Source organism: Macrobrachium rosenbergii, chromosome 20 (genome assembly GCF_040412425.1).
Source record: "Macrobrachium rosenbergii isolate ZJJX-2024 chromosome 20, ASM4041242v1, whole genome shotgun sequence".
NCBI classification, from domain to species: Eukaryota; Metazoa; Arthropoda; class Malacostraca; order Decapoda; family Palaemonidae; genus Macrobrachium; species Macrobrachium rosenbergii.
Genome location: NC_089760.1, coordinates 36,687,520 through 36,711,946, shown reverse-complemented (window position 1 = coordinate 36,711,946; position 24,427 = coordinate 36,687,520). Strand labels below are relative to the sequence as shown.

Below are 24,427 nucleotides of genomic sequence, written 5' to 3'. Positions count from 1 at the left end.
AATTTCCCGGGATGAGAGGATAACAGTAAAACGACCTACTAATTTTCCCTATAAGCGGAGTTTAAATTTCTCTTTCCTGACACCTAACTCAAATTCTAACTACACTGAGAGAATTTCAGCAATGCAAGCTGACTTCGTCTTGTCCCACGTGGGAATTTTTTCGCGCCTAAATAACAATTCGCTAATCCAAAATGCGAAGTAAGATCTATCACAGAGAATATGGCAAGGATTTTAACACAGAGGAATTTCGCACTATTCCTCGAAGCAAAGGATGGTTAGCACTGGTTATTTCCTAACTACCTATCCTGAAAGGCATGCATTAATGAATCTAATACGGCGGTTCTTTTCTCTCAGTGAATACATGCGTCCCTATTTCTAATTCCTAGGAACAGTCATGATTGTAAAAAGGTTTTGCTAAGATAAACACATTACTTACGTGGAATTTCCGGATCTGTGTACTGGTTTTACACAAAAGGTTCGTAATTGTCTCGTACCCAGCTTAGCTTTGCTAATAGCTGATCTGGCAAGTTGCAAATGCAATAAAGCAACACTAGGGGAACTGCAACTGCAAAACGAGATCTATGGCCAGGTCGCCATTTTTATGTTTTTCCTGGCGATTTAGTTTGAAATATTCTCTGTGAGACAGGTAGCAACAATTTAAGGTAATTTAGCCTTGTGATTCTGACTTCGTGGGTCCAGGAAAACATAAAAAAAGAGAAAAACAAAGGGGAATTTCATATGAGCGTAAGGCTCTTGTTACTGAGGAAAATATTACGTAAAACACGTGGGCAAACTTGCAGGAGTGTATTTACATAAATAACGTTAGTACGGGAAAGAGGAATGCTAGTAGATTATTGATCCTGGAGGGGATTCCTACGGGATGAATGAAACTGGGGAATTCCAGACACAGTCCAAGAAGCTTCCACGATATAGGGTCCCTCTGAAATGAGAGATATGCACATTATACGCCAGTAATGAAAATAGACCAAAAGAATAATGAATTCGAAGCTGCACTGAGGGTGCCAAGAGGCTTCGATGAATTGATAATAGCTTAGCACTGCCGACACTCGAGGAGTACGGACATTTGACAACAGATTCGGTGATTACGGGCTCTCAAGTTAAGTAAATGTTACGACACAAAAGCGTGACTGAATGGAGGTCTTCCAGAGCACTTTACCGTAAGGCAGAGATGACTTGCGACTTCCGAGGGCGAGTTTCTCCACGTGTTAGGATGCAAGGGCTTCAGTAAAAGGGCAAGGCGATTGGGACTTCTCGAAACTCCACGCAAATGGAGTCGGTCATCGGTCCGGCTAGCATCCAAGGGAACACGTGGGTGGTGGCCGGAGTTCACAGAGGGAAAGTATACTTTGAAAGGCCACGTGGTTAGTAGCTAACAGAGGGCCAAGGGCATGGCCATGATTCGGGGACTTCTTCACTCCCTATCTTCCAGCGCGCGTGTGAGGCCGAGGCCTCGTGGTTTTCTGCTTTTATCTCCTCCTATGGGGCAGGAGGCACTTCCAGCATATAGGGGGTTGAATCATTTTCAGCTGATGCCCGCAGGGGGAGTTTTGCCTGTAAGAAAACGACCAGACAGAAATCACTTTTGCCTCGAAGAAAGATCTGCTTAAATGGGAGTGGCCTTAATCCGTTTTAAACCCTTGTATTCTGACCATGCGAAGTCGATAGACAGATGTATCTATCGATCGAGCAGCTTCCAGTAAATGAAAACAACAAAACAAACAACAACAAAAAAAGGGGGAGGCAATTTGCTAGCGAGTTCTTGCTAATCATATAATAATATATATATATATATATATATATATATATATATATATAATATATATATATATATATATATATATATATATATATATATATATATATATATATATAAAAGCTTGAGATTTAAGAAATTCAATTCACCTCATTTTAACTGATCATAAAACTGGTCAGATCAGATAAATTAATCACTGAATACTTCCAGGGCGATAATGATTTTCCAGTACAAACCCAGATTTGACAAAGTATACAGTATATATATATATATATATATATATATATATATATATATATATATATATATATATATTTTTTTTTTTTTTTTTTTTTATTTTGCCTCTGAGAGAAATACTGGGTTTTAGAGGGTAATCTGCAAGGCTGCATTACTAACATCGATCTATTAATCTGTATATATGTATATGTATATATATATATATATATATATATATATATATATATATATATATATATATATATATATATATATATATATATATATATATATATATATATATATATATATATATATATATATATATATAAAATCACAAAACCAAAATTAAAAAATATATATATACTTTGTCAAGTCTGGGTTTGTACGGGAAAATTATTATGCCCCTGGAAGTATTCAGTGATTAATTTATTTAATCTGACCAATTTTACGATCAAATGATAAAATTATGTGAACTGAATTTCTTAAATCTCAAGATTTTTCAGTTGATGTAAAATTTCACTTTTCATTATTATTCCTTCACACTTCCATCTTTAAAATCTATTCCACATTGTAATAATCATTAATATAATAATTATGGATCCCACATCACGACAACTCTCAGTAGAAAATACGTGAAATAAAAAATTAAAATCCTGCTGCAATAGTGAATTGATACTAATCAGATTTAAAAGGCACAGGCATATTAAACTATAATCTTTATAAGGTAGTTTTAAAATTGAAATTGTACAATTTTTAAGGTAATTTTAAAATTAAAACTTTAATCGTTTTAAGGTTATTTTAAAACTGAAATTGTAATCTTTTTAAGGCAATTTTAAAACTAAAACTAATCTTTTCAAGGTAATTCTAAAATTGACACTGTAATCTGTTCAGGGTCATTTCAAAACTGAAACTAATCTTTGTAAGGCAATTCTAAAATTAAAACAGCAATCTCTTTAATGTAATTTTATAATTGAAACAATAATCTTCTTAAGGCAATTTTAAAATTAAAACAATAATCTTTTAGAGGCAATTATAAAATTGAAACTGTAATTTGTTCAGGGTCATTTCAAAACTGAAACCATTCAGGGTCATTTCAAAACTGAAACCAATCTTGTTAAGGCAATTCTAAAATCAAAACAGCATTCTCTTTAATATAATTTTATAATTGAAACCGTAATCTTTTTTAAGGCAATTTTAAAATGCCCTACAAACAACAAGCTGCCCTACAACGCCACAGGATATATTTTTCCATAAAAGTTGTGTCAAGTCGGATAAGACTGTGTTAGATTCCGTCTTAATCTTCAAGGGATTTCCGTTATGTTTCTTATCATTTATTGCACGTGTTCAATTATTTTATCATACTTGACATGTCAGTGTTACTCATAAACATTCACTCACAATAAGAGAGAGAGAGAGAGAGAGAGACTAAGGGTCAATCACTGGCTATACTTAAAGGTCGCTAAAAACAGAAATTAATAGCTTCTGCACTTCTTAAAATTCACAAAAACATAAAAAAGAAAGATTTCTCCAATTTGATGAAATATATCATGACTAATGGTATAATTCTACTATGTTCATTTACATATTCAATCTCAATTTTGGTTAAGTAACGAAAAGCAATTGTCATACCCAATTCCCTCATGGAATATAGATTGGAATTTAGAGTTTAGGCCAAAGGCTAAGCACTGGGACCTATAAGGTCATCCAGCGCTGGGAAGGAAATTGAGAGCAGGTAGGTTTGAAAGGTGTAACAAAAGGTAAACCTCGCAGTTTCACTAAGAAATAATTGTTAGGAGAGGGCGGATAGCAAGAGGGAAGAAAGATAATATGAATGGAGGTTCAGTAAAAGGAATGAAAGGGGTTACAGCCAGGGGCCGAAGGGACACTGCAAAAAACCTTTAGTAATGCCTGCAGTGCACCCCGTGAGGTGCACCGACCGGCACTAACCCCCTTACGTGCCAATCCCCTCATGGTAATCCATATCTGAAATTCCTGTAATCATTTCATATAATTAATAATGAACGGGTTACGATTTAAAGTTCTGACCTAAAAAAAAAATAATTTTTGTTATCGGGAATCGAACACGGGGAACTTGATTTAATTTTTTTTTATTTCGTTGTGTAAAATATACAATAAAAATTTATATAATTAGAATTTTTTTGCATGTCGTAAAAATATAAAATAAAAAATGATATAATAAGACTTGTGTAAATCTCGACCAATTCTTTGCTTATGAATAATACAAGCGAGGAAAAAACCTGGAATGATCAGAAAGAGAGAAAGGAAGCCTAAAGAGAAAGAGAGAGGGATATTTACTGGATGTTTTATATCTAAAAAAAAAAAAAGGAAAAAATGCGCCGAAGTTTCTTCGGCGCAATCGAGTTTTCTGTACATCGCATAATCAAATAGATCTATCTTTCGGTGGTCTCGGTATAATCCTTTATGAGCCGCGGCCCATGAATCTTTAATCACGGGCCGGTGGTGGCCTGTCCTATATCGTTGCCAGATGCACGGTTATGGCTAAATTTAATCTTAAAAAAAACTACTGAGGCTACAGGGCTGCAACTTGGTGTGTTTGATGATTGGAGGGTGGATGATCAACATATCAAGTTGCAGCCCTCTAGCCTAAATAGTTTTTAAGATCTGAGGGCGGACAGAAAAAAGTGCGGACGGACAGACAAAGCCGACACAATAGTTTTCTTTTCAGAAAACTAAAATTACTCTTATAAAATATTCAGACAACCCATACTAACCCCTAAATGCTTCTATTCCCTGACGGGCTAACTTATCGATGGATTGATTTCCGTACATTGTCATCACGACAGCCAAGGTCAGCGACACCAATATTATACAGCGTTAGTTATAAATGATAATTTGAGCTATAGAAGAAGAAACGCCGATGAAACATAATTACTAGGTATATGGGTTCTTTATTCGTACACACCTAACTCCAATGTAAATGTTTATAAAACCTAGTAAAAATGGTTACAAAGATACAAAGCACATCTTTTGAAGGAAAACAATCTGAATTTGGTATAATACCTTCTCCGAAAACACAGGAAAGAAGGCAACTACCCTCCTCATCTGGCACTCGGTGAGGTAGTGTACTTTCAAGCTTCAAAGACAAACACTGATGTCCAGAAGTAACATACTGCCATGGGGACAAAACAGTCATTGAAAAGTTGCAATGGACCACCCATTAAAAATCTGTCAGTCAAAATATAACTTTTCCTTTCATACCAATGCCCGTTCCGTTGGTCTAGTAAGACCAGCCATGCAGTCCTAAGGCCCTAATAGTGATGTGTTCAAGGATCAACAAACACCCTACGAACTTTCCACAACAGCGCGACAAGACCTCCAATAAAATTTTCGAGTTCATGCTGAGTTAACCCCGTAGGGAGGTAGTGCCGCCAGTGCACCTCATGTGGTGCACTACAGGCATTACTTAAGGTTCTTTCCTGCGTACCTTCGGCCCCTAACTGCAACCCCTTTCGTTCCTTTTACTGTACCTCCTTTCATATTCTCTTCCTTCCATCTTACTTTTCACCCTCTCCTAACAACTGATTCACAGTGCAACTGCGATGTTTTCCTCCTGTTACACCTTTCAAATCTTTTACTGTCAATTTCCGTTTCAGCGCTGAATGACTTCACTGGTCCTAGTGCTTGGCCTTTGGCTTAAATTCTATACTCAATTCAATTCTGTTCATGATGAGTTTAGTACGTTTTAACTGTTCCCAGTGCACCTATGATTCTTCCCTCTGCTCAGTTATAAGACTTAGACGGGTATTGTCTGAGATATGGTGGCTCCTTGAGATATCCGTCTCAACTTGTTTTATAGTATGGGACCATACAAGCAATCACTCCAAAGTCATTTTTCAAGTGTTGACAGGTATTTAATTTATCCAGATAATTGAAAATCTGGACGGATAGCTGCTGACCTTGACAAAAACCGCCTACGCCAACGAACTGCGATTCTTTTCCTCAGTTTTAACCGGAAAACTCCAGTACCTAATTCCTTTAAATTGCGAGGAAACTACCCACAAATACCCCAAACCCACTGTTTCTGGAGGAAATAGTAGAGCCATCGCTCGTCCAGAGCATGGTCCCGCGCCGCTCATTGTTTTGCAGCCTTTACATTCTTTAAGGAGATTTGACATTCCAAACCGTACTTTCGTGTTTGAAATGATTATGGAAATTGATTTTAATAGATTTTAACTTAGGGTTTTATGAGACGGTTACATAAAAAAATATTATGATACTTCACCATAAAAATCGTGAAGAAATTTTTAAAGAAAATTTCAAAATACATGGACGACAATACACTGAACTAGTGACGCACATTACTGGGTGAACTGAAAATGAAAACATCCGTCATAGCTGACATTGTGCAACTGTTTCTCAAGTTGCATCAACCTTTTAAATCGGCAAACTATAATAACAAAGTCTTAAGAAAATACCATCCGTGAATTCATTTCACAGAGCGCCTCTGTCACAAGGAAATAATGTTTGCTAAAAAGTTAACAATAAAAGAGACCAGCTCAGATGCCCACGTCACGTCCTCTTAGTAAAATTCCCCATGCAACTCTCTCTCTCTCTCTCTCTCTCTCTCTCTCTCTCTCTCTCTCTCTCTCTCTCTCTCTCTCTCTCTCTCTCTGACATTTTCCGGATTCTTGTCATATGAAAGGTAAATGGATGATAAACTACATCATATGCTGGCTGTTTGCTTTGAGAGAGAGAGAGAGAGAGAGAGAGAGAGAGAGAGAGAGAGAGAGAGAGAGAGAGAGAGAGAGACCCAATATGAAGTTGAAGCTGCAGTGTATATAAAGATTAAAGTTTGCTTGCATCAGTTCCGTGGCCGCCATAAAGTGCATTGTTTGCCAAAAAATAATATACAGCCTCGTTAAAAGAGAAATACGAAGAGTCAGGTGCTGTAACTCATCCTGTGAGAGCCACGCTCGCATCAAGATGATCGTAAACAGGAAACGACGGACGTAAACAATAAATGTAAAACATAAACTTGGTGTAATAAAGCGACTATGTACATGTACATGTACTTGGATTGGTAGGTACAGGTGAGAATGCCATGGAGGCCAACAATATTATCTTTTATTATACAAAATGTGCAAGCTTTCACATGATACAATGCCTATCGATTTTTTTACAGAAAAAGGAAAACCGGTGTGAAGCAATATAACTAAACAAAAATTTATGGATCAAGCACATTTTAAAGAGATGAATAATAGCTATTTTACCCAGGCTTTCACAGGATACAATGCCTGTGAATAAAAAAAGGAAAAAACGGTGTGAAGCAAAATAACTATATAAAAAATAAATATGGATTACATAATGCTTAAAGAGACCAACTCTAGCTATTCTACAAAATATGCAAGCTTTCACAGGATAGAATGCCCATATAAAAAGGCATAAAAAGAAAACACAAAAAGGCACGAAAAAAATAAGTAAATAAACAAACAAATATGGATGAAATAATTTTTCAGAGACGAACACTAGCTATCAGACCTTTAAACTAACTCCTTATGACCTCTGAGGTCATGTTACATTTTTTTTGTCCAGCGATTCCGAATATACGCGTCTCGAATTCATTTTACTGACCAAGTCAATAGGTTATCTTAAAACAAAATGCGACTAGAAAGTAGGCATGATTGCAATGTAATCCTTTGCGTAACAACACAAGAGAAGCATTTTTGAACAATCTGAATGGACAATCGACGTGAATGACGGCTGGGTAGGGGAAAATCGTTTATGAAAGCATGTCTGACAGACTGAAAAGACACAGAGATTATTGCAAAGAATGGATTGTTAAGAGGGAAAGTTAGAAGAAATGGGAAACGTATGTGAGTAAAAGTCTACATATGCTTTCACAGACGAAGAAAGAACTGGGCTTAGGAAAACAGATAAAATTACATGCGTTTTTTTAGCTTAATTAGGAGAAACCCTATTAACCCAATATAAATCCACCTGCTGGTAGCAGATGAATATATAGGTGTAATTAAGAATTTACAATAATACGATTTGAATACAGAGGGAAGAAAAAAAAAGCTGTAAAAAAGCAGGAAAAAAAAGAGACGAAAGCAGTAAAAAAGTAACTTTCATATGTCACGTCATTTCCACATTGTTTCAAACATGTCAACAACAAATACACATCATAAACCATATCTGTCGGACAAGAAAAAACTATACAAAGCGACCCCCTATAGATAACAAGTAAAAAATGCGCCGAAGTTTCTTCGGTGCAATCGAGTTTTCTGTACAACCGCTACAGCGTATAATCAAGGCCACCGAAAATAGATCTATCTTTTGGCGGTCTCGGTATAATGCTGCATGAGCCGGGGCCCATGAAACTTTAACCACGGCCCGGTGGTGGCCTATCCTATATCGTTGCCAGAAGAAAGATTATGGCTAACTTTAACCTTAAATAAAAATTACTGAGGCTACAGGGCTGCAATTTGGTATGTTTGATGATTAGAGGGTGGATGATCAACATACTAATTTGCAGCCCTCTAGCCTCAGTAGTTTTAAAGATCCGAGGGCGGAAAGAAAAAGTGCGGACAGAAAAAAGTGCAGACAGAAAAAAGTCCGGACAGACAAACAAAGCCGGCACAATAGTTTTCTTTTACGGAAAACAAAAAAAAGAGCAAGGCTTCAAAACAAAATTAAAAACAGAGTATTCAAAATTGAGTCCCAAAGAGTCTCTCAACTCGTTAAAAGGCAGTAAAAACAGACGGGAAGGTACGAACGCGGATGTTTTCAGAAGTCTGACGCAACACCACCAGAATTTACGGCCCATGCCAACGGCGTTTTACGATTTGTCATGTCAGTGCAAGACCCGTCGAACTGTTTTACACTACCGAACTATATGAGTCAGGTTAGAGATCAAATTCATAAACTCAGGATATGTAGTAAGCTGTGGACAGATTCGGTATGTATCAGGAAATTAGTTCCAATTTGCATGTCTAACTGAAATAACAAGTAAGCGAGAATAAATACATGGCCATATATCTTATTACTCCAGATAGTATTTAAGAATACCCTTTATAACCGAACACATCCTCTCCTTACTACTCTTTGAATTTCCTTAACAGCATCTCATACCACCAGTGTATTTGTTTGTTTGTTGTAGTGTCTCATAAATTCGTAAATTTTGCGTATACTGTACACACAACACTATATATATGTATAATGTGTGTGTGTGTGTAGATATTTATTTATATTTGGGAAATGCTTTTGGAAAGAGGACTGACTGTTGAAATACATAACTGCCGCAGAAAAATATCCATAAATATACTTGGGAAAGAGAAAATGGTGAGAAAATTGGTTTTTAACTTGTGTTGCTACACAGCAGATTAAGGAACAAGTAGATAAATGTAACAGAGAGAAGAGGACTGGCTGGAAACATATATATTCATTACTTAGTTGAAGCAAAAGTTAAGAAGCACAAGGGGTAGATGCCGCTGTAAGGGATATTAAGGAAGGTTAGTTTGATATGAAGCAATGAAGAGAAATGGGTGGAAATATATCTGTTCATTACTTAGTTGAAGCAAAGGTTAAGATGCACAAGGGGTAGATGCCGCTGTAAGGAATATTAAGGAAGGTTAGTTGATATGATGGAGAACATTCCTGGAAAAAATGAATGAAAAAATGAGTTACAGTTAAAAACATAGAAGCTGAAATCGTATAGAGTGAAAAACTCGGGGATATGTTCATAGAGTTAGAAAGGCATCGTGTAGTTTTTAGGAGGGTGGCAAGAGGGGAATAAAAACACCGCTTGAATATCTGTCAGGTCCTAATCTGAGGGTCACAGAAAATAGGACCTGAAAACTGGGCATCTCATCCTGGAGTAGTATGAATGACTTTCCTCGTCAAGTTCAAATTAGCCTGAGGTGCTCCCCATAAAGGGAAGTACAATGATTTTTTACTTTGCTGTCTCTTTTTAGTTTCTATTTATTTTATGTATAATTATTTACTTTGATATACATTATATCCCTTTTCTACTGTTTATAACTTTACTTTTCTTTATGGGCATTTTTTTATACTTTGGAAGCCCTCCTTGCATTGTGATGTCTTGTTGCATTGTTCACTATCAATGTGCGCTTATGTTGAATAATAATAATAACAACAACAACAATAATAATAATAATAATAATAATAATAATAATAATAATAATAATAATAATAATAATAATTATTATTATTATTATTATTATTATTATTATTATTATTATTATTATAAGAAATAACAAAATAAATAAGTAAGCAGTGTGTCATACAAAACGATGATAATGCACATAAAATATACTACATCCACAGTGAAGACAATGACGAATAATAAGCGAATAAAAACTTTCAGAGAATTATATAATCGAAAGTACGGATACACTAACACAGAACAGAAGCCAACATAAATCTTCAAGAGAGAGAGAGAGAGAGAGAGAGAGAGAGAGAGAGAGAGAGAGAGAGAGAGAGAGAGAGATCCGAAGGCATATTCTGATATTCGGACACGATAGTCATCTTATCCTCGCAAATTGCTTTGTGACACGATGTCTTCTGAAAACCTCCCTTTTCCATTCACCTTCGTCGTCGGCGTCATCAATTTCATCTCGACACCACATTCCTCTCCGCCATTTCACTTTCTCCCAGGATATCAAAAGTTCAGACGCATACACGCGTCGCAGAGAGAGAGAGAGAGAGAGAGAGAGAGAGAGAGAGAGAGAGAGAGAGAGAGAGATCATTCGATGGGAGCAGATCATTCGCATCTGGGACACAAATAACCTCCTGTACACTCCTTCCACCCCTTTTGAATGTAAAATAAAACCCACAAAATCCCCACCCCCTTTTGAATCTTATAATTGTACAAAGTTACAACTTTAGAACCTAAAACAAAATTCCTGACATTTGCCTTAAATAAAACACAAAATACGTACAAAGTACGACACTTTTGAATGTAAAATTAAACATAAAATACGTACAAAGTACGACAACTTTTAAATGTAAAATAAAACACAAAATGCGCGTACAACGTTTGAATATAAATTAAACTTATAATACGTACAAAGTACGACAACTTTTAAATGTAAAATAAAATTAACAATCTGTGAACTTTATTAAACAGCTTTCCATCCTGAGTCCTCTACCTGCTAGCGTTCTGATCCTGACTATAATTCCATACCATTCCAGAATCGTAAGATCTGGCATTTTTTGGCCGTCACCAATCCAAGAACTGTAGAAACTCGATGTTGCTTAAGTAGCGAACGTTACTGATACATGGTTAGGATGGGAGGGCACTGTGGCTATTACTTGATTAATAACCATTAGTTTTTTCCGTCTTAGCTTCAGGTGATATTCTCTATCATTCTACCCATGGAAGCAAATTCAGATCTGGATCCCGAATTTTAGGTCTTCCGTCTTCCGCGCTCTAAAGCTCCTCGGATTTAGAGCGCTGACTGACAGATGGTGAGCGAGCATCATGAAGTTATTGGTGGGGAGAGACCTATAATTAGTTGACTTTCAAGTGAAAGAGGATTTTTTTTTTTTTAGGATATCAAAATACCTTTTTAAGGGGTTGGTGTGCAAGTACCTCTTTCAAGAATTCAAACTAAAATGTGAGTGTTAGTGATACGGAAATATTTTCCTGATGGCCTAATAATGAGCTGCTTTTGGAATAATAAGGAATATGTGACATTTTTATAAAGCAAGTTTTTTTTTTTAAGCACTTCCTTCGAATTCGCGTCCTTCAATGATTTTTAACGGCGAGTAGTTCTTTGTTGGATAGCTAATGAGTGGCAATAATTAATGTCTTTTCTTTCGCTGACCCCACCCCTCGTTACGAGAAACAGCTTAATGTTAAAAATACACACACACACACACACACACACACACATATATATATATATATATATATATATATATATATATATATATATATATATATATAGATAGAGATATAGAGAGTATAAGCATTAATTTAAGATAAAGAGAGAAAAACAGAGAAAAGAGTAAAAATAAAGTCACTAGAGAGTAAAGAATCCCAAAACAAAAGACGAAGCAAAAAAAATTATCGGAGAGAGAGAAAGATAGAGAGAGAGCCTATGGAAATGTCTTTAAGGGAAAGCGAAAGAGGCCAGAGCCTTTCAGAAGTCGAGATAAGCAAAAAATTCCATGGCCCTTTAATCACCAGCATTAATAGCCTTTAACTACCAGGCTTCTATGGGCTTCTATTTACGGACATTCTCCAGCCGAGAACTTCTATAGAAGATCGTGCAGCAGACGCCATTCCGCTGCACGAACAGTCTACAGTCTAAGTATCGTACTGAATGCAAAGCGCAGACGAGAAATACGATTACAGTATTCTGGATGAATACGTAACCTCAAGCCGTGCTTATCAGCAGAGGTTTCCTCCATAGAAACATCAACACAACAGTCACTGCCACATTCATATTTTAACCCTGGTTCAGAAGCCTACTACAGAAAATGCAAATGTGACCCCATATATAAACTTTTTTTTTTTTTTTTTTTTTTTTTTTTTCCGTAACAGCACCCAACACTCCAGCTTGAACTTACTTCTGGCTGAGCTCTGTGCTAAAGCAATAATCCGCTTGGTACAGTCTATGTAAACTTAGGTTAGGATACTCATTTTATTTTCATTTGGAAGCTGATAGTTGTTATGGTTAAAAAAAAAAGCAATAAAACATACGCAAAAACCAGATTCTTAACATTAACTGATACCAAATTACTTGGGAGATAAAGAGGGAGAGAGAAGCAGATAGTACTATCTTATTAATTTCGTCCCCACGAAATCAATTATCATAATCACCATCGTTAATTAGTACCGCAAAGACAAAAAGGTCAACTTAATCAGCTTTTTTTTTTTTTTTCACTTGATCGAATCGTAATCGTGAGCTTCGCTAACTCGTTTTAACGAATTAGCCAATTTGAGGCGCCGCATAAAGTCTCCCTTGCAGTTGCTAATTACCCAGTGACAGCAGATAGGTCTAGTTACTTTGGTCTAGCCTTCCGATCCAGCTCATTCGGTCTAGCCTCTTGGTTCTTCCTACTATGGTCAAATTTCATTAAGGTCCCACACATCCTGCCTCATCCATCTTTGTTTTGTGTTAGAAAGTTAATGGCAGTTCATTTGTATTCGCACTGGTGGCCTGTTTAAATAAACATCTGATTCGTCAGGGCCGCAAATAAGAAAATACCGCAGACTCATATGCTGTATAAACACGCCTCTTTTGGTCCATTCCAGACATCATTCTCAACATCTGTTCATACATTAACATCACCTATTTACAAAGCTTCGAGAAACCCCATTAAGGTATCCTTTCCGATAAATCCTTCAGCACAATCATTTGGATAATTTTCTAATCATTTTTCATCCACCTTCCCTCAAACCTCAGCTTGACAAGCATTTAAGGATGCTTTCCACATCAACCTGAGCATTAAAAAGATAAATCAGGCCACACATCCTTCATTTACAATGCAGCGATGCCTGGGTATTTGCCTAATGTGGTTCATACAAAGGCCTCAGGAGATACACCTGCACGTTCTCCTTTATAGAACGGAGTGAAGCCTGTTGCTAAGCTGAGTGCATTAGTTTAGATTTCGAAGAGGAAAAAACATAAATTAAATTATATGAGATGAAAAATACTGAAACATTTACAACTGCTATCTGTGTGATATCTTACATTCATTTCTTCCTTACTAGCGGAGGTATTAGCAGAATAATATTACCGACACAAAAGATCAAACAAACGCTAGTGTAGGCCTAATGCCCTTTTTTCATTTGTACCACTTTTTAGCAACTTTCTTTTACTTGCAAAGATATTACCAACACAAACACAATTCCTGACAAAAGGTAAAGAACACAAAACCAAATAAAAACCACAGCAACAACAAAAATCTTTTCTGCAGAATCATTTTTTTTTTCTCTGGGAGAAGATTCCCGACCATTGTCGCGAGATAGGAGGGCTAAGCGACAAACCACTCTGGACGACATGTCGGACTGGATATTATTCATATTCTTATCGCGCAGACGCAGTGAAGGAAAGAAAAATGGGGTAAAGTGGGACATAATACAAAATGGAAAGGCAATACTAGAGGTGGTGACGGCGATAAGACATGATGGCGGTACGTCAGAAACGCTGGTATTTTTTTTGTTTTTTCAAGGCATTCTTATCGTTCGTATGCGATTTTCTCTCTCTCTCTCTCTCTCTCTCTCTCTCTCTCTCTCTCTCTCTCTCTCTCTCTCTCTCTCTCCACCGGGCCTCGGGGGGCTTGTAGCATTCTGATTTTCCAGAATGGTTGTAGCCTGGCCAATAATATATTACCCGTTTCTTATGATATGGTGCCTTCCGCACCTAGCTGCAACCCCTTTCATTCCTTTTACTGTACCTCCTTTCATATTCTCTTTCTTCCATCTTACTTTCCACCCTCTCCTAACAACTGATTCATAGTGCAACTGCTTTGAGGTTTTCCTCCTGTTACACCTTTCGAACCTTTTACTGTCAATTTCCGTTTCAGCGCTGAATGACCTCATTGGTCCCTATGCTTGGCCTTTGACCTAACTTCTATATTCAATTCAATTTAATTCTTATGATAAGGGGTAGTTCTATACGAAAAAACAAGGCAATAATAACTACCACAATCATACTTTGATTCCACCTCTTACTTGTCTACCTTCCATCCTCAATAGTCACTTCCATGAGGATTTTCAAATTTACAATAACCGTTTCCACTTTAACGTCATTCAGATCTGGCCATCTTCTAACCTCCACATTCAACAATCTTCAAAATACTCACTCCATCGACACGGAACACCTTCTTTCCAGACAACACCTCTTTGTAAGCATAATCTACTCTGAATTTCCTTTGCACTAAATACCATTTCTCTGTGTATGTTTCCTATGCAAAATGCGTTGCTGAGGTGTACACCATAAATTTTCCTTACATCCATCCTTTTAACACTTTATTCTTGGCTACCTTACTTATCCTCTTTTCAACTGCTAATCCGACAGCCATATACACTCACTAACGGATTTGTGATTCCAACTTTGTACTCGGCAGATTCTTCATATTCTCCTTCCTTGTCAGTGGCTTAAACCCTTTCTCATTTTTCACCCATCCCCTCATTTGCTGTTCTTAATAAAAACACGCTCGTTTTGATTATATTTACGAAGAGATTTTTATCCCTTCCTCTCCATCTCAAAATTCTATCCTCTTCAACTTTGGCTTCAACCAGGTTATGATCACAAATACCTCCATATATCACTTGAGGGTCCATAAACTTGAAATTTCATATACTTTGTACAACGACCTATTCTTTTTATATTATATATATATATATATATATATATATATATATATATATATATATATATAATATATATGTATGTGTGTATATATATAATGTTACCTAGTTTTGTCGAAAGAATAAACTTAAAATAAACGGAATCTGAAATTACATACTTTACATTATGTTCATAATAATGGTTGAAAATATTCAAGTACTTGAAACCTATGAAGATATTATCTTTAAACGGCAAGGGAACGAGCTGCCACCTAGTGGTAGAGAAACGCGCCGTAATAGCCATAAAGCCAGCCATAAAGGCTTCAGATACACATGAGATCGGCTTCCCACCAACGAAAAATGATGGAACCTAACACCGGCAAAATGTAAAATAAAATCTAACGATTAACTGACGCACTCGACTACTAAATAGATGCAGAATCTTCTTCTACAGTGAGAGAATGATCGCGCTGTTTCCCGTTGGTGTTCACTGAGTTACTGTTTAAAAGAAATGACGTTTGTATTTATTTAATAGCACGTACAGTATAGTAACTGCTTCCTTTCACCATTAAGAGAAAGAATTTTACGGCAACTGACAGTACATTTATTAATTATGGATATTTACCAACTTTAAATCTATGAGAGAGAGAGAGAGAGAGAGAGAGAGAGAGAGAGAGAGAGAGAGAGAGAGAGAGAGAGAGATTTCCTATAAAATCTGTATTTCAGTGTACATAATACTGCTGTACCTTAATTAAAAGAATTTGGCCCAGAGTCTCTTGGCGTCAACAAGAAATCTTCATTTTCTGACTCCTTACGAATAAATTCATTAAGTCAATCAGTCAACTAACGTTCTGGGACGAAACTAACATCTATACAAGTGTTGACTCTGTTCCAATATCATGTTCCAATATAATTTTAGGCTTGGAGATAGCATTACCCATAAGAAACAAGCAGGTAAATATTCCAAGTCCCCTAATAAACTGATCTGAGAGTGTTTGCATGGCCACAACATGGAGATTACTTATCTTAATGTTTTACATAGCAGAATTAACCTTTATTCCTTTCTGATAAGTTTCTAGCTTACTCAGTGACGTAGTAAAACATACTTTTCAGATAAAACCTAATAAACTGAGTGTCTTAAAAATCCCCTTATATTTTTATGGCAGTAAATGCTTTTCTGTGTTCAGGTTTTTCTTCACTGCCGACTAACACGAGAATTCCTTCAGATTTCACTGGATACTGAGGCTTTCTCAGTTTTCTGTCTTTTACTGACACTACGATACATGAGAACCCCATCAAACTTCATTGGGCGTCGAGATGCAATGGCATGTGACACTCTTCCATTTTTTAATGCTGCTTTTCTCTATATATCATTACTTACTTTTAAATCTGACTATTAATATTTGCTTGTAAATCTTGTTGTTAAATCGGGAAAGCTTCTTTCTGCATGTGACTTAAGGTAGATATGTTTTGTTGATTTGAGAGAGAGAGAGAGATTGGTTGATATGATATCACACTCCGACGTCACAAATACCATGATAAGAGAGAAAGAGAGGAACCACAACTTGAGAGGCTTAGGGAAAGGCAGAATGAGAGGAAGATAAACAGACTGAGGGAAATAGAAACGTGAAGGTGGGTAGGGAGAAGGAATTAATGTAATTGTGAGAGAGAGAGAGAGAGAGAGAGAGAGAGAGAGAGAGAGAGAGAGAGAGAGAGAGAGGGGGGGCAATACAACTTGCTACACAAAACCGAAAACATTTACATCTATTGTTTTAATCTCGATGGCGAAATCTGAGATTTGAGTAACTTACCCAATTTCTAACTATAGTTTCAGTTCAGATTTAATATAGATTTCAAAGGAATAAGCTTCGACCACCACACCGGTTCATCCCCAGCAGGTGTGCTTACTAATGGTAACACCTGCGAGCCATATGCTTGAGCACCAACTATCCCCACCTACCTTTCCTTCCTCGATTCACCTCCCCCCCTCCACCCCAACACCTACAACCCACCTTCTTTTGGTACATTCTGTCTTCACATAATATGATTCATCATTGGTTTCTCCATCTGATGTAGCCTAAGCCGCGGCTACCTGATTCATGTTTATATGCGTGCTTATAGTACATTTGTGTGTGTGTGTGCGTGTGTATGAGAGCCTAAGTACACCCTAAAACTATTTTATTTCTATATATTTCAACTATCATGACGTAAAAGTAAAATATATTTAGTGTACGTACAAGACACAATGAAGCACAAACATATACAGAAATACATTTAGAATACAAGATACAAAATACAAAAAAAATTATCCATTAACAAAACAGACCGTCTGCCCCCTGAGAGAATCGAACTCTCGACCCCTGGTTTACAAGACCAGTGCTCTGCCCCTGAGCTAAGGAGGCTGGGAACGACCAGACCGATTAGGGACTCGAACCCTGGACTCAGTGGGCTAAAAGCCTCGTGATCTACTCTGACCGAGCTATCAGGGATTCAAACGCAACTTTCCTCCTTCGAACGATTTGCTTTTATGCTGTTTTTCTTGATGTTTACTTGAATTCCTTTTCGTTTGGTTATTTATACTATATATTATTCGCTATTCTCGTTTTATAATCTCTAAAGTAAGTTAACGAATTTAGCTACATTTTAGTCCTATGGCTTATGAGACTACTTACCTTCAGCTACTCAAATGAGTGATGATGCTACCAGAGAGAGAGAGAGAGAGAGAGAGAGAGAGAGAGACGTTAATGCTGCCAGGAAGGTCCTGGATCGAATGTATTAAATTCATCGAATTTTTTGAGCCATCCATCAAGGACGTCACACCGCCAAGAAAGCATCAAAGGTTTCAGGTAAGTCAAAGACGAGACACATTTTTATCAACTTGTTCATCAGTTTTTATTATTGAATATCACCATTATAGTTCAAACCAGCGAGATTAGTAGGGAAAAATCATTCTAAAATTTAAATTTGTAAAATGATGATAGTTTTACAACAACACTGAAACACTTTTACCATATTCTAACTAAATCATTCGATATATCATAAGCTTTCTAGTGAGTATCAGAACACGCTAACAGTGTGTGTGTGTGTGTGTGTGTGTGTGTGTGTGTGTGTGTGTGTGTGTGTGTGAAGTTATCCCAGCAAGTTTACAAGAACAAAAACAAATAGTTTTAAGGAAAAAATTCAACTAGCAGAGATAAAAACCCCCTCATCAGGAAAGTCCTGACTTGCAAACATGGCAAAACATGCTGCGAGTCGTGTTAGGGTGTGTTTAGAAAGGACAAAGCTCGTTTAACGAAGAAAGACAATAATAGGAAATAGAAAAATCAAGTCTTTCCTTTCGGCGAAACTATCACCTGTGCGTCACACTCCAGCGTCCGAGACAAAGGGCGTCTCGGGAAGAATGCAATCAACGGACAATTACTGTCAAAAGGACCAGTCTAAGGTTTCAGCTCATTCTCTGATTGCAGTCGAGGGCGACGAGAGGGCGCTGCTGCTTTCAACTAAGAGTTCCTTAATGACGATCACATCGGCGCCGTTTAAGCTATCCGTTTTCTGAGAAAGGCTTCAGCATTTCATGAATGGTTTAGCCTTTTGGCTTTTAGTTTTGCATAGCAGGCTAAGATGCCTTTTTGATCGCGTCACGGTTTTATATCCAGTTTCCCATTCTCTTTGTTGAACAAAGAAGACGGAAGTTAATGTATTTATAGGTGCTGTTGTTGTGTGTGTGTGTTGTGCATTTATTAACACAATTTATTGTAAACTTAGAGACTCCTACCAGGTGATCAATTTTTGGTACAAATGTATGAAAACTTATCACCTATAATTAACGAATAATACCATACTTTCTTCATCACACTATTTTCCGTTAAGTGAAATCTCTAAGTATGATTATCTGATGTTGGACGCAATGGGAGATTCAACCTGCATGATAAAATATTATATTTCATACTTCAGTACATTCACGACAGCTACAGGAGAGAGAGAGAGAGAGAGAGAGAGAGAGAGAGAGAGAGAGAGAGAGAGAGAGAGAGAGAGAGAGAACTCCATTTAGTTCCCACGATATAATGGAATCTACGTTTGCAACGTTGAAATTTTTCATAGAACGGAAACAAAACTTGAAAGACCTACAAAGAAGCCAAACTGTGTATCTCACTATTATTATTATTATTATTATTATTATTATTATTATTATTATTATTATTATTATTAACCATAAAATAATTCATGATAAAATTGCTAAGCTAGCGTCTTCAGAACAGAGTAATGGTGAATACTGACTGAGGAGTTAGAGCCATGAAAATTCAAACGGAAATTGTTACTTCAATCTTACATTTATCGGAATGCTTGTACACGGAAATTCTAACTTTAATCTTACATTTATCGAAAAGCTTTTACAAGTACTTGGTATATTCCAAAAACGTTAGCTGAATAAAGATTAGATAAGTTTTTTTTTCTGAGGATGGGAAATCTTGAATGAAAACTGTAAACACATACAAATAAAAACCAAATTAAAAACTAGATAGAATCCTTTTGACACGATCTGTTCAAAATATATTTTTATTAGAGTTTTGAATGACTAAAACAGACAAGTTCAATCAAGCAAAAAAATAAAACACTGACAAAAACTAAAGTTTGATTTTCCCTTTCTCGAAGGTATGTGTTTACAACAGCAGATGTGCAAATGCCGAATACCTGATTGTCTTACAGTGACATAAATTTTCTCAATCTCTCAATACAGGTTTTAAACTCTCGTGCTTTTCTTTCTTTCTTTTTTTAACGATTCGTACTAAGTGACATCTGAGCTGGTCCTTTTTCGTGCGTTTCTGCAAGCAACGAACGACCAAACGTATATTTACTTGGGAAATAAAATATACTTAATTAACATAAAAGCAAAATGTTTTTGTTTGCATTTGAACAAATGCATATAAAAAATATGAAAGATGTACTGATATTTGTAATGACCTGCTGAATTAAGTAAATGTATAAATGATACACAGTCTACACACTTTGTGTGTAATCATACACATATGCTAACAAAAATTAAGTATACGGAAGGTAATAAAAGAAGTGAAGAGCGTCTTTTCTCCAGTTGAGTAAATAAATCAATTGACATAAACATTTTTTGATGCCCGTTTATAATAAATGAACGCAACACGATCTTGGATTTACTGTGCTCAAATGACGTCAGCACATTAGTAGGACTATGAGAGAGAGAGAGAGAGAGAGAGAGAGAGAGAGAGAGAGAGAGAGAGAGAGTGTTAAAATTTTAACTTCTGCATATGAAAGCTACACACACTCCCAATAGTCTTCGCCCTTTAGAGAGAGAGAGAGAGAGAGAGAGAGAGAGAGAGAGAGAGAGAGAGAGAGAGAGAGAGAGAGAGAGAGAGAGAGAGAGTTAAAATTTTAACTTTCTGCATATGAAAGCTACACACACTCCCAATAGTCTCTGCCTTGAGAGAGAGAGAGAGAGAGAGAGAGAGAGAGAGAGAGAGAGAGAGAGAGAGAGAGAGAGAGAGAGAGAGAGAGTGTTAAAATTTTAACTTCTAAATGAAAGCTACACACACTCCCAATAGTCTTGCCTTTAGAGAGAGAGAGAGAGAGAGAGAGAGAGAGAGAGAGAGAGAGAGAGAGAGAGAGTTAAAATTTTAACTTCTGCATAAGGAAAGATCTTTAGAGAGAGAGAGAGAGAGAGAAAGAGAGAGAGAGAGAGAGAGAGAGAGAGAGAGAGAGAGAGAGGTGAGTTAAAATTTTAACTTCTGCATAATGAAAGCTACACACACACCCCAATAGTCTTCGCCTTTAGAGAGAGAGAGAGAGAGAGAGAGAGAGAGAGAGAGAGAGAGAGAGAGAGAGAGAGAGAGAGAGAGAGAGAGTGTTAAATTTTAACTTTGCATAAGGAAAGCTACACACACTCCCAATAGTCTTCGCCTTTTAGAGAGAGAGAGAGAGAGAGAGAGAGAGAGAGAGAGAGAGAGAGAGAGAGAGAGAGAGAGAGAGAGAGTGTTAAAATTTTAACTTCTGCATAAGGCTACACACACTCCCAATAGTCTTCGCCTTTAGAGAGAGAGAGAGAGAGAGAGAGAGAGAGAGAGAGAGAGAGAGAGAGAGAGAGAGAGAGAGAGAGAGAGAGAGAGAGAGTGTTAAAATTTTAACTTCTGCATATGAAAGCTACACACACTCCCAATAGTCTTGCCTTTAGAGAGAGAGAGAGAGAGAGAGAGAGAGAGAGAGAGAGAGAGAGAGAGAGAGAGAGAGAGTGTTAAAATTTTAACTTCTGCATAAGGAAAGCTACACACACTCCCAATAGTCTTCGCCTTTAGAGAGAGAGAGAGAGAGAGAGAGAGAGAGAGAGAGAGAGAGAGAGAGAGAGAGAGAGAGAGAGAGAGAGAGTTAAAATTTTAACTTCTGCATAAGGAAAGCTACACACACTCCCAATAGTCTTCGCCTTTAGAGAGAGAGAGAGAGAGAGAGAGTTAAAATCTTAACTTCTGCCTAAGGAAAGGTACACACACACACACACACACGCTCCCCAATCACGTTAAAATGTCTTCGGCCTTTACAGAGAGAGAGAGAGAGAGAGAGAGAGAGAGAGAGAGAGAGAGAGAGAGAGAGAGAGAGAGAGGAGAGAGAGAATGAAACACATATGAACTTTGTAAACTGGACTCCCAAAAACAAAATCTTTGGACCCCCCAAAAGCATTATCTTGTTTTAATACAGGAAACTGAACTAAAAAAAGAAAACTCAACTACTTTCTAAATACTTAAATAAACATGAAGAAGTAAGAAATGGTCTACTACCAGCTGGATTGCCCAAAGTCACGGTATAACGCACAAATGATTCGAGTTTAGAACGCCATTCTTAAGATACTACCCAGCAATTATGAGTGATTAAGGAAAAAGATACACAAAAGGTTCAATTGCGTAACTAATCAGCCTTGCTATCAAAGATAATAAAGTTGGAAAAGAATGCCTGGAGAAAATACAAACTGGCTACCTTACGAGAGAGAGAGAGAGAGAGAGAGAGAGAGAGAGAGAGAGAGAGAGAGAGAGAGAGAGAGAGAGAGAGAGCCCAGAAGATATTATATTACAACAAAATGAAAACAATGTTTGAGTCTTATGAAATACTGCCTATGAAGACCATAAGAGAGAGAGAGAGAGAGAGAGAGAGAGAGAGAGAGAGAGAGAGAGAGAGAGAGAGAGAGAGAGAGAGAGAGAGAGAGAGAGAGAGAGTCCAAAAGATATTATTTACAACAAAATGAAAACAGTGTTTGGGTCTTATGAAATACTGTCCTATGAAAACAATGAGAGAGAGAGAGAGAGAGAAACGATATTATTATATTACAACAAAATGAAAACAGAATTTTGAGTCTTATGAAATACTGTCTTATGAAATCCATGAGAGAGAGAGAGAGAGAGAGAGAGAGAGAGAGAGAGAGAGAGAGAGAGAGAGAGAGAGAGAGAGAGAGGGGGAAAACTCTCATACGGATAATAAATAACAACAAAATGAAAGCAGAACGTCTGATTCTTATGAAACCCATAATGGGCAGTAATCACAGAACAAAGAGCGCATGCTCAAACAATCCTCAAAACCTTCTCCAGTACAATCAAAATAGACCCCTTCTTAAACTGCGACTCCATAATATTTCTGTTTATTCTATATTGTTTTTGTAAATATTACACTGGACATCACATATTTCCATTTGTTTTTCTTTTCTTTTTACATCCTTTTTATCCTCACATACTCGTCCATTCTTACGTAAAGGACGCGAATAAATATGAAACACTTCAAAAATTTTTTTTTTTTTAAACTTGCTTTATAGTTACATGGATACAGCGCTGAAATTTTTCAGAAGAATGTTTTTGCTCGCCGGCTGACCGAATACGGAATACAAGACGAAGAACTGAAAGGGTGAGAAGTGTGGAGATAAACAGAAGTAAAAATCGAAGCGTATGTGAAAGGACTGTTGGAACTTTTTGTGGTGGTCTGGCGATTTGGAAAGATGAAGAGCGAAGGCTGGTCGTACAACATTCACAATTAGCAAGTGTTAAGGGGAAGACCTACAGAAAGAGGCATTGGAAAGGAAGCCTTCTGTGAAGTCGTAACATATATTGTATTGTATAACATATACATAATTATATAAAAACAATATAACATACATTGTCCCACAGAACATATACACAATTATATAAACACCCTATATATCAACAAGGATATAGACTTGAACTTATTATTATACTTTAGATGAAAATATTGGTAAAGGCACTGAGAGAGAGAGAGAGAGAGAGAGAGAGAGAGAGAGAGAGAGAGAGAGAGAGAGAGAGAGGGAGAGAGAGAGAGAGCCCAGAAGATATTATATTACAACAAAATGAAAACAATGTTTGAGTCTTATGAAATACTGCCTATGAAGACCATAAGAGAAGAGAGAGAGAGAGAGAGAGAGAGAGAGAGAGAGAGAGAGAGAGAGAGAGAGAGAGAGAGAGAGAGAGAGAGTCCAAAAGATATTATTTACAACAAAATGAAAACAGTGTTTGGGTCTTATGAAATACTGTCCTATGAAAACCATGAGAGAGAGAGAGAGAGAAACGATATTATTATATTACAACAAAATGAAAACAGAATTTTGAGTCTTATGAAATACTGTCCTATGAAATCCATGAGAGAGAGAGAGAGAGAGAGAGAGAGAGAGAGAGAGAGAGAGAGAGAGAGAGAGAGAGAAACTCTCCATACGGATAATAAATAACAACAAAATGAAAGCAGAACGTCTGATTCTTATGAAACCCATAATGGGCAGTAATCACAGAACAAAGAGCGCATGCTCAAACAATCCTCAAAACCTTCTCCAGTACAATCAAAATAGACCCCTTCTTAAACTGCGACTCCATAATATTTCTGTTTATTCTATATTGTTTTTGTAAATATTACACTGGACATCACATATTTCCATTTGTTTTTCTTTTCTTTTTACATCCTTTTTATCCTCACATACTCGTCCATTCTTACGTAAAGGACGCGAATAAATATGAAACACTTCAAAAAAATTTTTTTTTTTAAACTTGCTTTATAGTTACATGGATACAGCGCTGAAATTTTTCAGAAGAATGTTTTTGCTCGCCGGCTGACCAAATACG

The 24,427-nt window shown here is 36.8% G+C and overlaps 1 non-coding gene across 1 annotated transcript; it reads right to left on the bottom strand.

The window, feature by feature from the left end:
- Nucleotides 1-17,629: 17,629 nt before the first annotated feature.
- TRNAT-UGU (transfer RNA threonine (anticodon UGU)) lies at nt 17,630-17,701 on the bottom strand. The gene has a single exon. It is a non-coding gene; the product is annotated as a tRNA-Thr (tRNA).
- Nucleotides 17,702-24,427: the final 6,726 nt, after the last annotated feature.